Source organism: Lithobates pipiens, unplaced genomic scaffold (assembly GCF_037356315.1).
Source record: "Lithobates pipiens isolate NorthernLeopardFrog02 unplaced genomic scaffold, aLitPip1_a1.2 Scaffold_25, whole genome shotgun sequence".
Taxonomy (NCBI): Eukaryota; Metazoa; Chordata; class Amphibia; order Anura; family Ranidae; genus Lithobates; species Lithobates pipiens.
Genome location: NW_027507787.1, coordinates 147,745,560 through 147,760,930, shown reverse-complemented (window position 1 = coordinate 147,760,930; position 15,371 = coordinate 147,745,560). Strand labels below are relative to the sequence as shown.

General features: G+C 45.0%; 1 long non-coding RNA gene across 1 annotated transcript; it reads left to right on the top strand.

Moving 5' to 3' along the window:
* Window positions 1-1,222: 1,222 nt before the first annotated feature.
* On the top strand, window positions 1,223-15,037 carry LOC143930552 (uncharacterized). The gene is made up of 8 exons (XR_013262794.1): window positions 1,223-1,296; window positions 1,395-1,628; window positions 1,722-2,240; window positions 2,827-2,932; window positions 3,139-3,210; window positions 6,112-6,220; window positions 6,388-7,759; window positions 14,651-15,037. It is a non-coding gene; the product is annotated as an uncharacterized LOC143930552 (long non-coding RNA).
* Window positions 15,038-15,371: the final 334 nt, after the last annotated feature.

Below are 15,371 nucleotides of genomic sequence, written 5' to 3'. Positions count from 1 at the left end.
ACTTTTCTACTCACCAAATATAAAACTCGTCAGTTTCCCCGCTGTACTCGAAATTCAAGTCTGTCTTTCAAGACTTCTGTATATCTGAAATTTTCCGGTCTTTCACAATCAATCGATCGAATTTTCTTCTAGGTTCTTTTCAATCTTTGCGAAGTTAATGTCTGTTCATCACTTCATTCCCCTCTGATCAAAGGATGGAAGTTGAAAAAAAAAACTTCCGACTTATGATTGACTGGATGGCTGAGCCAATGTAATAAATTGCTTTCCAATGTTCAAATATTTCATATGTCTTATATATATATATATATATATATATATATATATATCTCTTATATATATATATATGGTGTGACCGATTGATATTGTGAGACGAATTTCCTTAATTAGTTCTGAGTCAGCGTAATTCGAAAATGTGTATTTATTTGTACACATTTAAATAGAAAAGAATACTTACAAAAATAGTACAATGATAATCATTAATATCTTTAAAATTGTCTTATGGAAGATTTCAGGTTTTGCCATGTGGCTTCTATTGTCTAAAATGGCGGAATAACCCTTTGTATGCTGAAGAAATCTGTATGCATGCTGAGATGTTCCTTCTAGGCTGCAAATCTTCAAGAGGAAGTCAAACTCCCAATCTTATCATTATATCAACCAGTCTCTAATTTCCCGCCCAAAAGATAACTCCTCCTTTACAAAAGTGTGGGCTAATGAGTGGTTACTATAGCAATCAAACATCTGCTAATACTTGAGTTTGGGGGAAGTGAAATCTTAAACAACCTCTCAATTACATATATGAGGTGGCAGGAAATGGGGGGGGAGGGAAAGCTTCAGACTCTTAAGCAAAATATCATCTCAGTTACATAGGGGTACATTTCTAAAAACATATATATAATGAACTGGAGAATTTGAACATAAACAACATTTATCAAAATCCTGACAGGTTTTAAATGTTTACTTTTTCAATTATCGTAAGTCATAACATAGAATCAATTGACTCAAAGTTTTCTTTCACACAGTATGGAGAGATTATATTCTGAATAAAGTATCATAAAGCCAATTAAAATTTAGATATTAAGAATATAACAGTGCTCCAGATTTTACTGGAATGCAATGACGGTACACATTGCAAACTGGGTATGCAATCTAATAGATTTGGTCAATTTACATACACATACACAAATGTTGTACACATTGTTACCATCTTTGTTTTTTTTTTTCAAGATACTTGAATGTGAGCAATGTCAGAAGGTGGGAAAACCATTGAGAGGTACCCAGCCACTGCAGTTTATTAAGGTAAATGTTGTTAAATCTATGTTTTGATTTTTACATAGATCTGATGAGTCAAAATATATCATTCGTGCATTTACAAATAATTTATTCTATACTATTAGGTGTCAAATGTGTGGGATCTCGTTGGCATTGACCTAACAGGACCTCTGCCCAAAACTGTTAATGGAAATGTATATATCCTTACGGCAACTGATTATTTTTCAAAATGGGTGGAGGAGTTCCCACTAAAAACGAAAAATGCAGCTGAAGTGGGCCAACACCTTTGCTCTATGATATATAGACACGGATGTCCCAAAAGAATCCTGTCTGACCAAGGCAAAGAGTTTGTGAATCAAGTAGGTGTACTTTAAAAATAGCATAGTAGTATAAATGCTCTAAGAGTTATGTTGCTACCTTCATTTTGTCTTTAAACATGCTTCTTGTTATAGCTTTTTTTTTAGCTTTTAGACATCATTCTCCCACATGAGACTAGTTATGTTTCATTCATGGAGGAGAAGAAAGCTGCAATGGAGATAGTGAAAGCAGCCACAAAGGAAAATATCTCAAAGTCTCAGAACAGACAAAAGGAAGCCCATGATAAAAAAATCCAGCAAAAGTTTAAAAACATTTTTTATACTGTTGGTCAAAAGGTTTGGTTGTACAACATGAGGAAAAAAGGCAGGAAAGGTGGAAGGGTAGAAGCAGAATTTACTGGCCCTTACACAATAGAGACAATATCTGGGAAGCTGGTCACATTGTTGAATGATATTAGATTTTTTCTAAAGAGAAAATATAATGTTGACCACCTAAAGCCTTTTGTGATCGCAAAAAATTAGGTTAAGGAAGGTGATGAAAAATCAATGACAACGCTTACAGGACACAGCAGTTCGAATACAGCTCAACAGAGACCTTCTGTCAAAAGTGATGCTGCAAAAGTACCGGAACAGAACATGATGGTCACTATTGAGGTACAAGTAAACTCAGTATCTGCATTAGATATATACAAATATAGAATTTTATATTTAAGTTTGACCAACATTTTGTCACTGTGTTGAACCTCCATGCAGTATAAAAAAAAATTATTGGTTTATACATGTCATTGAACGTCAATGTTGAATTTTAAGCCCTCAATAGATACTTCACGGAATATTGTGCACACCGTAGAAGAGAGAGGTAGTTTTATTAAGTTTGACCCCGTTGGTCATATGTTTGGCCATGCCCTGTTGGTATAGCCTTTTTAGTTTGGGTGTAAAGTTGCCACTGTTTGGCATTGCTTTCATGCACTCTTACTAGTTTGACCCCGTTGGTCATATGTTTGGCCATGCCCTGTTGGTTTGGCCTGTAGAGTTTGGTTAAAGTTGCCACTGTTTGGCATAGTTTTACTGCATTCTTTTGCTACTTTGATCTGATTGGTCAATATTGATGTTGCCCTGTTGGTATTGCCTCAGCTATCATTTGGCCATTACGGTATTTCATAAAAACTTCGGCATTTCTTTTTTGCCAGTCCTTAAATGTTTTGATAATCATGCTTATTTTTTAACGTTGCTTCCCCAGTTCAAATATTATGGCAGAGAGAAGATGAGAAATCACAGGTTGTTGTTGTCGGGCCTTACCCGCTTTTTGTCTCCTCATGCAATCAACAAAGTGGTTGGTAGAGGAGGTAAGAGACTACTTCACTACTCTAGAAAATATATTAAAGTCAAATGTGTTCTTATAGGTATTTTCTTTTGTTTAAAATACAGGTAATTGACGCATACCTACATGTCCTAATAAAAAGCCAGCAGGCAAACGTGACTTCTGTGAAATATGTGCAATTCTGTTTTCGTTATTGTTCAGCATGATCAATTTTAATTTCATATTACACAGGAATCTGTTCGTCAGATTTGTGCAGTTGTCGCCAGTACATTGTTTGATGGACAAATACAGAGATTTGGAAAGGTGGGTTATTTATCGCGGTTACAGCTATATGTAAGTAATGTATCACATTGATTACTAACATTACTACTGACATTTGGGTGTGTCCCATAAACGTTGGACAACACTGGATTTTAGTGGTATTTATTCTAAGTTTACCTTTCCTTACTCTTGTTTTTCGGACTCTATTATTTAATTATGTCATGTATATAGGTGTTAACTTATCTTGAAAGGAAAATCAGATTAATTTAGCAAACGTCATGAAATGTATAAATCTCAATTAATACCAAACTTGTCTTAAATCTTCATGGCAACAATGGACACAATTCTAAATCAAAAAAGTCTTGGTCAATCCTTGACATGTTTCAAACTTATGTGTATATAGATATTAAACTTTTACACAATGACCTTGCAGAGTGCATCTGCTCTATGGATGTGAAATTGTGAATTTTGTTTACCAAAAAGTTCGAACTTTATTTTAGATTTTCAGCATGGCACAGTAGGCCATGTTTGTCATAGACCCAATGGTAGCTGAAATTGCATATGCAGCTACATTGCACCATAACTGGGGGTAAGTGTGTCTCGTGCAAAAGTTATTTAAATAAACACACACAAAGTGTGCAATTTACCAAAATAATAATATGGTTATATAGTTTATTGTCCAATGGAAAATATATGTTCTAAACCACAGCAAACAACAGGACAGGAGTTCTTATTTTGATGGTAATTGCTTTTTTTTCACATATTATTTAGTTAAGTCAACAATTAAATCTTTAAAGAGGAAGTAAACCCTGATGAGTTTACTTCCTCTTTTTTTCCCTGCAAAGGTAAAGCATAATGGACTACTATGCATCGCATAGTAGCCCATTATGTGTCACTTACCTGACACAGGAGCCAGCGAAGTCGCCGCTGTCCCCTGTAGTCCGCCGCATCTTGCTGGTGGCGTCTCGCAGCTCCGCCGCTGTCATTCGGCGAAGCCGCGATGACGTCACTCCCCCGCATGCACACGGGAGTGGCGTCTCGCAGCTCCGCCGCTGTCATTCGGCGAAGCCGCGATGACGTCACTCCCACGCATGCGCACGGGAGTCGACAAATGCGGCAGCTCCATTCTTGGAACTGCCGCGCTCAGTGCGCCTGCGCACCGTAGACAGCGGTGCCCGTTTTCGGGCAAATATCTCCTAAACCATATAGGTTTAGGAGATATTGCTTGGACCTACAGGTAGACCTTAATCTAGGCTTACCTGTAGGTCAAAGTGGTTTGTAAGGGTTTACAACCACTTTAAGTGTTAACCCCAAAAAATATAACACATCTGGATTGTAAAAAGCAGATTACAGTGCTCGTGCTGTTATCTGCTGCCCGCGAAAATTAAATAAGCTCACTGATTCTGCCACTTTCTGTATGCCATCTTAGCTCTGAAGACAGAAATCAGGGCTGCTCTATTACAGGCTGGCCTAGCACACTATGTAAGTGGATTTAAGCTAGCATTTGAAATACCAAATGTGAGCTGTGTTGAGGCCAGTCATGTGACTTCTGGCTGCTTTACACCTCCAAGACTGATTTTGTGGAGGAGACGAGGGGACACATGATACGTCACGTCCTGCCTCTGCCGTCAGCCGGGCAGGACGGCTCCTCCAGAATAAGACTTCATACGGAGATATAAAGCGGGCATGAGTAATGTGACTGCTCCAAAGCCAGCAGAAAATGGTTATTTTTAACAATTTTTTTATTTAACCACTTTAACCCGGTGACACGGGCGCATCGGGATCGCGCCGCTGCGCGGGCACGCGCGCGCGCGATCCCGCTCCTCCTGATGGACGTTCCTGAACGTCCTATCAGGAGTAGACGGCTCCCACCCGGCCGTATATGTGCATTGGCCGGGTGGGAGCCGTCTACTCCTGATAGGACGTTCAGGAACGTCCATCAGGAGGAGCGGGATCGCGCGCGCGCGTGCCCGCGCAGCGGCGCGATCCCGATGCGCCCGTGTCACCGGGACACGGCGCATCTCAGATCGGCAGGAGGGCTCTGTGATTGGCCCTCCTGATCACATGACGGCCGTGTCCAATCACGGCTGTCATGTGATGTAAACAAACAGCCGGTTGCTAGGCAATCGGCTCCTCCTCTCCTCACACAGAAGTCATCGCTGAGGAGAGGAGAGCAGATTGCTGCAGCCGGCTGATGATCAGTGAGTATGAGCTGTTTTTTACAGCTTTTTACTCACTGATCTTCAGTCTAGTGTAAACACACAACACACCACACAGTGTAAACACAGTCCCCACATATGTCCCCATAACACACATGTCCCCAAAACATACATGTCCCCAAAAAATAAAAACACATGTCCCTAATAATAAAAACATGTCACCCACATATGTCCCACTAAAATCACTTGTCCCAATGATTATGTGCACACATATGTACGTGATCACCTGCACACATATGTACATGATCATTTGCGTACATATGTCCGTGATCACACAAACCAATTATTATACACCTAACGGAATTTTTTTTACCAAAAACATGTAGCAGAATACATTTTGGCTTAAATTTATGACAAAATTTGATTTTATTGGATTTCTTTTAAAATAGAAAAAAGAAAATATTGTTTTTTTTCCAAATTTCCGCTTTTTTGCGCTTATATCGCAAAAAATAAAAAACGGAGTCGTGAATAAATACCACCAAAATAAATCTCTATTTGTGCGAACAAAATGATAAAAATTTAATTTGGGTACAGTGTAGTATGACCGCGCAATTGTCACTGAAAGCGCTAGAGCGATGAAAGCTGAAAATTGGGCTGGGAAGGAAGGGGGTGAAAGTGCCCTGTATTGTAGTGGTTAATAGATAAGCTATATATTTTATATATAGTTTGACTAAGATATAAGGGTTCCAAAATATTGCATTTAAAAAGTTTCTGTGTTTTACAGTTTGCAAAAGAGTACTTACAAAGTCGAACAATATTCAATGTTAAGACATCACCCGGAGACATATTGGATGCACGACTCCAAATAGCATGCACCCTACTTGAGTATAAAGGTCAGTAATATCACTAAATGCATGAAAAATGTGTTAGTCTAAATTAATATGGAAAATAATCCACAAATATTCTAGGACGTTGTCAAAAATGTATTGAATTTTAAATGATTGCCTGACATTTGAACATGTTGTGAAACATGTTTACCAAAGTTACACATTTATTTTAGATCATCACGACTGAGCAGGTGTTGGAAGCCGGATAACTAAGCAAGGAACCATGGAATCCGGAAATATGAAAACATAAGTTGAGTAACTGTTCTGTCCAATTAATACAGTTTTGTGCAGTTTTTGGATGTTTAGTAAAGCAGTGATACAAGTCAAAATATCACCTGAAGAAGCTGGGTTTTCACTGGTGATTTGTTGCTTGTGCTGGGGGAAGATGCTGCGTACACTGTTTAGGAAGAAAAAGGCTGCAAGGTTTTCTGGTGTCCATCAGGACTAGAAGGTGTTGCACCCTTCCTATCATGGCCAGAACTAGTTAGAAGTTGTCTGTTGTTAAGGAGATGGCTGGATGGATATGCTTCTCCTTTGAACAGAGTTTGAGATGGAGTCCCAGATATTTTCTTCAAAATGTAGTCTCCATTTTTGGGTTCAGGAAGTGAGAGCTGCGGGCAGTTGGTGTGTTTGGCTTGCACTTCCTGCATGCTCTACATCTAGAATCTGAAAAGAGGGAAAAGGCCGAATTAGAGCTTTACAGAAGGAGTAGCTGGCAGTAGCATAGAAGTGTTTTGAATATACTGCAACCCAGGCAAGTTGGGTCTTCAAAGTTAAACCTGCAGTGGCTTTGGTGTGTTGAAAACCACTTTATGCTGAGCTACAGATTTAAATGAGCGGTCTGGCACCGTCATGAATAAGTGTAATAGCAAAGGGCCCAAGCCTGTAATCATCAGTAAGACATGTGCCACTGTTACTTTCCATAAACGTGAAGCTGAGGAATTGATCAACTCAAATGGCTGAGTTTAGTGAGATCCAAGGGAAACCCTCTACCTATGATCTCTAGGAAACGCATGTATTGTTTTGGTTAGGGAAGGGCTCCCTAGAGAGGAAATAGATGGGAATACTACACCAGCATAAGTGAAAGCAAGTGGTTGGTAATGGTAGATTCAGTCACTTTTTAATATTTTTGTTGTGTAAATATGGTGCACTTATCAAACATGTACCATGCTGAGAACACTTGCATGTCTCTACATAGGGCTACTATTGAGCAGGCCTGTGTTTGTATAGACTTTCCAGTTTATTAGTTGCGTTTGTAGTCGATGCCTTTTTTGTGAAATTGTTCAATGCAACAGTAGGCACCCTACGACAATTTAGCATTAAGCAATGGCCAGATAGAGAAATGTGAGCCATGTTTTTGGCACAGTTGGAAGGAACATATAATCTGCTTTTTCTCTTACTGTTTTCAGGTACTGAGCATCGAGAGGTGGAGCAGGCAGAGCAGAAGACCATGCTGGATGGGAGGAGGCAGACCAGAAGAGCGCCTGAAAAAGATGTGTCTAATTTCATGCTTGTAGAAATGTGTGCTATGTTTATGGTACAGTTGTAAGTAGAGCTACCACGATGGATCGAAGTAATCTATTACGTCGCCTACAAAAATACGTCAACGTGCGTGCAGGGCGTCGATGCGTCACAGTGCTTAGTATCTACCGCTGTCCTCCGTGTTGCCGTCCCCCTCTCTTCTCCCCCTCTGTGCCGCTGTCCCCCTCTCTTCTCCCCCTCGGTGCCGCCGTCCCTAGGGGTGCAACGGATTGTCACTGATCCGTGATCCGAACGGATCACCCCGCTCGGATCGGCACATGCCGCGATCCGTGGAGAACTCTGCGGTCACGGCCTTAGGAGAGGCCGCGGCTTCGGCCTAGCTCCGAAGTGGCGGCCATCTTTCTACACTCAGGCGTTTACAATGTGATCACTCCGACGGAGCGATCACTTGTAAACAAACCAGTGTCATGACATGACGCCGGTTTCCGTCTCCCCTCTCTGTACTGATCTGTGCAGTGGAGGGGAGAGGTCAGATGGAAGCAGCCATCCCTCCATACCCAGCCAATACTCTGCCAGCCATTACAATACTCTGCCAGCCAATACAATACTCTGCAATACAATACAAAATAATACTCTGCCAGACAATACAATACTCTGCAATATAATACTCTGCAATACAATTGTCACATACCTGGTGGTAGAGCCCGACTTGCAGAAGGTGCTAGAGACGGCAGTGGACGGAAGAGGCCCCTGAGCGGTTGTGGGCGAAGTGAGCGCTTGGACCTCTTCCTCCAAACGAGTGTATCCCTCCTGGAGACTCTTAACAGCCTGGGTGAGGCCAGCCAGATGCAGACAAAGTTCGTCCATGGGAGAGGCTCCCTGCGCGGGCTCGGACATGGCTGTCTGATACTGTCACGTACCTGGTGGTAGAGCCCGACTTGCAGAAGGAGACCTCTCTTGCGGCTCAGACTCAAGGGCCCTGGTAGTGTATACAGGTAACACAAGAGTCAAGAGGGGCACGAGTGTCTGGCAGGATCAACAGCTGGATCAGGGAGTGCTGGAATCAGAGGGAAACTGGATCAGCAGGCAGGTGCAGGAAGCTGAAGCAGAGCAGCAGGCAGAGAGGCAGGACCAGGACACCAATGCAGGAACTCTGGCAGAGGCAGGACTTCAGGCAGGTGCTGGAACCACTACTGGAGATAGAGAGCAGCAGACGGCACCGGAACAGAAGGCTGGAAGCAGAGTAGTCAGACAAGCCGGGTCGGAGGTCAGGCGGTCAGCAGAGGTACCAAGGATCAAGCAGGTGGATGGTCGGACAAGCTGGGTCGGTAAACGGGCAGGCAGCAAGGCACCGAAGGAACAAGCAGAAGGAAGGTCAGGCAGGCCGAGGTCAGATGCAGGCGGATAGCAGGAGCAGTAGGTAAACAAGCCGGGTCAACAGGTCACAGAAGGCAGGTTCTCAGAATCAGGATACTCGCACGCTGTAGATCAGACAGCAAGAACTGGATGTGACCAACTGAGTTAAATAGCCCGCCTGGCGCCAACGAGCGCACACACGCGCGCACGACCGCGCGCAAGCGCGCACCCGCGGACGCGCGGCGGAAGGTCCGGACTGACCACTGCTGGCAGGATCCTCGTGACATTGCCCCCCCTCAAGGGGCAGCCTCCGGATGCCCAACCGGGCCCATCTTTCAGGGTGCAATCTCCTGAAAGCTTGGATTAAAGTCTTTGCATGGATATTCTCCACAGGCTCCCAAGAATTCTCCTCCGGGCCATAACCTTTCCATTTAATTAAAAATTGAGCTTGGTTATTCCTTTTCCTACAATCCAGGATAGCTTCAATTTCAAATTCTTCTTCCCCATTCACCATTACAGGGTCTGGAGGGTTCACATTCCGGTCAGGAAAAGGATTGGGGACAAAGGGTTTCAACAGGGAGACGTGAAAAACAGGGTGGATTCTGAGTGAATCCGGGAGCTCCAGCTCATAAGCCACCTCGTTAATTCTCCTCTTTACAGGGAAAGGGCCCAGGAATTTGGGACCCAATTTCCTGGAAGGACAAGACAATCTAAGGTTCGCAGAGGATAACCATACACGGTCACCTGGTTCGAGCAACAATTCACCCCGCTTCTTCCTGTCGAACACTTCCTTATTCTGCTCCTGGGATCTTGCCATGGTCTTCTGTAATAATTGGTTGTTCGAAGAGAAAAAATGTATAGTTTCCAAGACTGCTGGCACAGAACATTCGGGAATGGAATTAGGAAGGAAAGCTGGATGAAAACCATAATTAGCAAAAAACGGACTTTGCTTGGTAGCAGAATGCATGGAATTATTATAAGCAAATTCGGCCAACGGAAGCAGTGTGACCCAGTCATCTTGGGAAAAGGATGAAAAACAACGCAGGTATTGCTCGAGGGTCTGATTGGTCCTCTCGGTCTGACCATTCGTCTGAGGATGGTAAGCGGTGGAGAATGATAGCGTAATTCCCAGGACTTTACACAGCGCTTTCCAAAACCGTGAGGTAAATTGCACTCCGCGGTCAGAAACTATATTAGTCGGAATTCCATGAAGTCGAATTATTTCCCTGATAAACATCTGGGCAGTCTCGGAAGCAGAGGGGGTACCCTTCATCGGAATGAAATGGGCCATTTTAGACAGCCGATCTACCACCACAAAGATGGCAGTATGCCCAGCTGCAGGGGGCAGGTTGACGATGAAGTCCATAGACAACATCTTCCAAGGCCTATCTGGAATGGGCAGAGGTTTCAGTAACCCCCAGGCTCTGGACCTACGGGTTTTGCTCTGAGCACAGGTGGTGCAGGACTCCACGTAACTCCTACAGTCCTTAAGTACTTGGGGCCACCAGAAAGTACGCTGAACAAGATCAGCAGTCTTATAGGCACCAAAGTGCCCTGCTAGTGCATGATCATGGCAAAGTTCGAGAATGGCCACCCGTAAGCATTCGGGTACAAAGATTTTGCTGCCGTGCCAAAACAGTCCATCCCTGACCTGTAACTCAGTTCCAACGGTGGGTGATGACCCCATGGAAGCTTGTTTCAACCGCGAGAGCAGATCTTCCTGTAGCAGGAGAAAGTTCCCTGGGGCCAGGATAGTGTCAGGGGGTGAAGTTTCTTCGGATTTGTGAAACATCCTAGAGAGGGCATCGGGTTTCATGTTCTTGGAGCCGGGCCGGTAAGTAACATGGAATGAGAACCTGGAAAAGAACAAGGCCCACCTAGCTTGTCGCGGTCTCAGTCTCTTTGCAGACTTCAGGTATTCCAAGTTCTTGTGATCTGTGTAGATCAGGATAGGATGAGCAGCTCCTTCTAACAGATATCGCCATTCTTCCAGGGCAGATTTTATGGCCAGTAATTCCCGATCGCCTACGTCATAATTTCTCTCCGCGGGGGACAGCTTTCGGGAAAATAAGGCAACTGGAAAAAGTGAAGCTTTGGTACCTTGTCGTTGGGAGAGAACAGCTCCAACAGCGATTTCAGAGGCGTCTACTTCTAGGACAAATGGTAGAGAAGAATCGGGATGTTTTAAGACATCCGCGGAGGTAAACAGTCTCTTGAGGGACTCGAAAGCGGCTTGAGCTTCCAAGGACCAATGAAAACGTACCCCTTGCTTGGTTAGTTGCGTGATTGGGCAGATGATAGCGGAGAACCCCTTGATAAATTTCCTGTAAAAATTGGCGAAGCCAACAAAACGTTGGACCCCTTTCTTGTCAGTGGGAGCTGGCCAGTCAAGAATTGCAGAAATCTTTTGTGGATCCATCCTTATTCCTTCAACAGAAATAACTAGGCCCAGAAATGAGATACTTTCTTGTTCAAAAGCACATTTTTCAGCCTTGGCGTACAGCCCGTGTTGCCGGAGCCGGTCCAGGACACATTTAACATGTTTGCGATGAGAGTCTAGAGAAGGGGAAAAAATTAGGATATCGTCAAGGTAGACAATGACAAACAAGTCTAAATAGTCCCGGAAGACATCATTAATAAAATACTGGAAGGTAGCGGGAGCATTGCACAATCCGAAGGGCATCACCAGATATTCGAAATGCCCAAAGCGGGTACGAAAAGCTGTCTTCCACTCATCCCCACTTCTGATACGAACCAGATTGTAGGCCCCTCTGAGATCCAGCTTAGTGAAGGTAGAGGCAGTTCCCAGTCTCTGAAATAATTCTGGTACCAGAGGAAGCGTGTACCGATTCTTTACTGTTATCTTATTTAACTCTCTGTAGTCAACACAGGGCCGGAGGGTATGGTCTTTCTTTTCCACGAAGAAGATGCCTGCACCCGCTGGGGAAGTGGAGGGTCGAATGAAGCCTTTCTTCAGGTTTTCGTCTATGTACATTTTCAGAGTCTCCTGTTCCAGTTCGGTCAGTGGAAAGATCCTGCCAAAGGGAATTTCAGCCCCGGGGAGGAGTTCAATGGGGCAGTCATATGCCCGATGGGGCGGCAGAGTTTCTGCCCCCTTCTTACTGAAGACATCTAGGTAGTCATGGTATACTTCGGGAACTGCTTGGCGAAGCTCAGAATCAGAATCCAGACATAGTAAGGCAGAGGATTCGCCAGGATTCTTCAGGAGACAGTACTGCTGGCAATAAGGAGAGAAAAATGTGATCTCCCCGGTCACCCAGTTTATAGCAGGGTTATGGGCCTGCAACCATGGCATGCCAAGGATGATTGGAAACAAAGGAGATGGAATAATGTCCAAGCGAAGCAGTTCCTGATGCAGATTAGAGACAGAAACTGAAAGGGGGGTAGTCTCTTGCGTAACTGGTCCAGATTTTATCGTGGAGCCATCGGCCAGGTGGATAGAGAGTCCTTGAGCCTTGTACTGCAAAGGGATTTGGTGTTTACTGGCAAAAGAAGAGTCCATGAAACAACTGCAAGCCCCCGAGTCAATGATAGCGGGGACCTGCAAAGTCTTTCCTGGGAGCTGCAACGAGACAGAAAGGGCGAGGTGAGAAGAGGTCTTAAGCCAAGCAGTAGTAGAGCCAGACGAGACAGACATGCACTTACGGAGCTTGGCAGGACAGTTCCTGACGTAGTGCCCAGGTTCCCCGCAGTAAAGGCACAAGTTGTTGACCCGACGACGTTGGCGCTCCTCCGTTGTGAGAGCAGGGCGAAGGACTCCGAGCTGCATAGGTTCAGAAGTATCAGATGCTGGAACAGGACTAGGAATGGGAGCCGGATGAGAGTAGTTAGGTACCCGAGGCAGCATCCAGGTGGGACGAGTAGGCCCAGCACCTCTTTCAGCTCTTCGCTCCCTCAGCCGTCGATCAATTTGAATGGCCAGATTAATCAAGGCATCCAGAGTTTGTGGGACTCCCACACGAGCCAGTTCATCTTTCAGTGGGTCTGAGAGCCCCATACGAAACTGGTAGCGAAGGGCCGCATCGTTCCAGTCCGTATCTGTACTCCAACGGCGGAACTCAGCGACATAGTCCTCTACGGCCCTACGCCCCTGTTGAAGAGTATGCAGGGCGGCTTCGGCCGTGGCGGAGAGTTGAGGGTCCTCGTAGAGTTGGGCCATCGTATCGAAGAAGGTGGTCAGGATGGTTAGGACCTCTGCTTTCTGTTCCAGTAAACGATGAGCCCAAGCTTGAGGATCTCCCAGGAGCAAGGACACCACGAATCCCACCTTGGTGGCCTCAAGTGAGAAGGTGCGAGGCTGAAGGGCAAAGTACGGTTCACAAGAGTTCCGGAACGCTCTGAATTTACTTCGCTCTCCAGAAAACTTTTCAGGCGTGGGAACCCTGGGTTCGGGAGGCAACATTACCACTGTCGGAGAAGAGGTGCTAGAGACGGCAGTGGACGGAAGAGGCCCCTGAGCGGTTGTGGGCGAAGTGAGCGCTTGGACCTTTTCCTCCAAACGAGTGTATCCCTCCTGGAGACTCTTAACAGCCTGGGTGAGGCCAGCCAGATGCAGACAAAGTTCGTCCATGGGAGAGGCTCCCTGCGCGGGCTCGGACATGGCTGTCTGATACTGTCACGTACCTGGTGGTAGAGCCCGACTTGCAGAAGGAGACCTCTCTTGCGGCTCAGACTCAAGGGCCCTGGTAGTGTATACAGGTAACACAAGAGTCTAGAGGGGCACGAGTGTCTGGCAGGATCAACAGCTGGATCAGGGAGTGCGGGAATCAGAGGGAAACTGGATCAGCAGGCAGGTGCAGGAAGCTGAAGCAGAGCAGCAGGCAGAGAGGCAGGACCAGGACACCAATGCAGGAACTCTGGCAGAGGCAGGACTTCAGGCAGGTGCTGGAACCACTACTGGAGATAGAGCAGCAGATGGCACCGGAATAGAAGGCTGGAAGCAGAGTAGTCAGACAAGCCGGGTCGGAGGTCAGGCGGTCAGCAGAGGTACCAAGGATCAAGCAGGTGGATGGTCGGACAAGCTGGGTCGGTAAACAGGCAGGCAGCAAGGCACCGAAGGAACAAGCAGAAGGAAGGTCAGGCAGGCCGAGGTCAGATGCAGGCGGATAGCAGGAGCAGTAGGTAAACAAGCCGGGTCAACAGGTCACAGAAGGCAGGTTCTCAGAATCAGGATACTCGCACGCTGTAGATCAGACAGCAAGAACTGGATGTGACCAACTGAGTTAAATAGCCCGCCTGGCGCCAATGAGCGCACACACGCGCGCACGACCGCGCACGCACGCGGACGCGCGCACGCACGCGGACGCGCGCAAGCGCGCACCCGCGCACCCGCGGACGCGCGGCGGAAGGTCCGGACTGACCACTGCTGGCAGGATCCTCGTGACAACAATACTCTCAAGGTTATCCAAAGGATTAATTAGCTAATCAACAAAAAACCACTAGATTCATTAAAAAAGTAAATAAAATAATCGGATAGTCATTGACTAAACTAAAAATTAATCGATAGACAAATTAATCGTTAGTTGCAGCTCTAGTTGTAAGGAACATATAATCTGCTTTTTCTCTTACTCTCTTCAGGTACTGAGCATCGAGAAGTGGAGCAGGCAAAGCAGAAGACCATGCTGGATGGGAGGAGGAAGACCAGAAGACAGCCTGAGGAAGATGGGTCTGATTTCCTGATTGTGGATGAATTGGAGTGGACTTTCACCCGAGTGTTGCATTATGAGCAATAGAAAAGAATATCATCTGGGACTTTATTTTGAGAGACTGCCAAAGACATAGTTTAAGCCTCATCAATATTAATGTTGCCGCTTTCCAGGGACAATAAAAACAAAGTCTGATCGCCTAGAAGATACAGAGGTCGAAAGGGGTTCCTCCCATTTGCAATACGGGGGGTTTATTTCGCCCTTTCCTGGTAATTTTTTGAATTATTTTTGTTTTTATAATAAAGCTCTAATTGCCTTTAACGAGTTTATATAATAAAAGTTACATTTATGTCACTTTACGGATTGAGTATGGTTATTCGGGGGGGTTTTGGAATGTGAACATTTATTATAACATAAGGTAGTGGGTTGTGTAGGAGATAACTTTCTTTAGACTCCATGAATCCCATATTTGGTTATCATAAAAAATTATTAGTAAAATAAATTATTTGAAACTGATTATTAATGCACCATGGGTGGTTTGATTTTGGTCTAGCTCTACATAGAAGGCAAACAATTTCCATATGTTATTGCTAAAGATTTGTCTCTCAGTGTGACAGCTGAAATGACAAAGTAGGTGAGTGGCAGGCAGTGTG